The 1782-nt window shown below is 28.1% G+C and overlaps 1 non-coding gene across 1 annotated transcript; it reads right to left on the bottom strand.

The window, feature by feature from the left end:
* Nucleotides 1-319: 319 nt before the first annotated feature.
* TRNAG-GCC (transfer RNA glycine (anticodon GCC)) lies at nucleotides 320-390 on the bottom strand. Its single transcript has one exon. It is a non-coding gene; the product is annotated as a tRNA-Gly (tRNA).
* Nucleotides 391-1782: the final 1392 nt, after the last annotated feature.

The following is a 1782-nucleotide window of genomic DNA, read 5'->3' as shown; positions in this document are numbered from 1 at the left end:
CCATGCTTTTCAAGTTACATTAGTCAAATCCCCTTTTAAATTTGGAACGAATCTAAGTTTAACATCCCTTTAGTTCTTGTTTACTAAATTAAAATTTTATATTTTTTAAAAAATAATGTCATTTCTTATTGATTTTCATGTATTTAAAACTCTTAACTATCCATTTTACAAATTAAATTGATTAAATGATTTTTATTTCAAAATATTATGTTTCAAACCCTAATTAGCATGATATCTTTTAAAAATTGTATTAAATGTCTTCCTCCACGTTCACTTTCAATTTCAAATTTAATCTCACCTAGTATGACAAAAAACCAATTGCACCAGCCGGGAATCGAACCCGGGTCTGTACCGTGGCAGGGTACTATTCTACCACTAGACCACTGGTGCTGTTGTATTATTAATTATAAATATACTAGAGGACTACATATTTATAAAACTTTAATGTATTAGAAGTAATATTTTATTTAATAAACTACACTCTGTGTGTGTGTCTTTTTTTTTTTAATTATATATGTGTGAATTATAGTGTTCGATGATTTTTCGATTAATTGAATAAAAGATAATTATATTATAATATTTTAAAATTTTAAAAGCATAAATACATCACCCAACATGAAAACCGAGAGAAATAGGTCAAGTAAATAATGGGAAAAGTGTTATCTAAACATATATATCCATATATAATTTTTTTTTTTGTTAAGAGTTGATGCATTTATCCTTATTTGACATATTCCTCATGTAACATGAACATTTCATAAATTAGATATTACAAAAATCAGTTAATAACTACTTAAAATTGAAACCTAATCATTTATATCTTAATATACTTTTAATATATTCATTTTAATTTACTCTCTTAACACTTATAATTATTTTTTTTCTCAATATTATTATGATAAATTTTACAATGTTGTACGATAATCTTACTCATTCTACTATGTTACAATTATGCGTGAAATCTAACTTTTGTAAATACAATGTGAAATCGTAGGATTCTACGATTTTATGATTTAAATCTTGATTTTGACTATCTTGATCCCAACATCACTGAACTCTAAGATATCTTGACCCCCAATGTCACTAGACTCCAAGCAATCCTGGCCCCCAACACTACTAGACTCCAAGAAATCCTAGCCCCCAACTCCATTGAACTCCAACAAATCCTGATTGTCAACGCCACCAGGCTTAAAAAATTCCTCATCAATATCGAAGCTAGAAATCTCGCCTTCAATATGGAAGTAGTTAAAGGCCTTATCTTACCATTGCTAGCCTTCAACGACAAGGTGTTGAAGACGTTGTACGCAAAGGGTACCTTACGCCTGATTGTCTAAAAGAGACCGAAAATTTTGATGTAGTCATGGATGTATAAGTATAAATGTATATTTTTTTTTTAAAAGTGTCAAATATATAAAATATGTTAATTTTTAAAAAAAATATATTTTAAATTATATAAATATAAAAGAAAAATAGGGAGCTATGGTCCCTATCACTTTAAAAAATTTCTTCAATTCTACCTTTTAATTTTGATCATTTATGTAATATCTAAAAATGGTCAACACCGTACTTTTCATCCTTGTTCTTACCAAATCCAAGTGGTGACTTAAATGCTCGGATGCTTGTTGCTTCAAAGGAAGAAGATTCACCTATAAAAGACTCTATGATACTCATATCAGTAAGAGAATTAGGATATTTGATAAAAGTGAGTATGAGTATATATGAGAGTATGTATTCCTTGGGAAATACTAGATGTATTTATAGGACCTTTTTAGCATTAGATCC

The sequence above is a fragment of the Vigna unguiculata genome, chromosome 4 (genome assembly GCF_037176805.1).
Source record: "Vigna unguiculata cultivar grain cowpea cultivar isolate G323 ecotype 2 chromosome 4, ASM3717680v1, whole genome shotgun sequence".
NCBI classification, from domain to species: domain Eukaryota; kingdom Viridiplantae; phylum Streptophyta; class Magnoliopsida; order Fabales; family Fabaceae; genus Vigna; species Vigna unguiculata.
The sequence above is the reverse complement of the archived record's forward strand: the minus strand, read 5'-3'. Positions and strand labels throughout refer to the sequence as shown.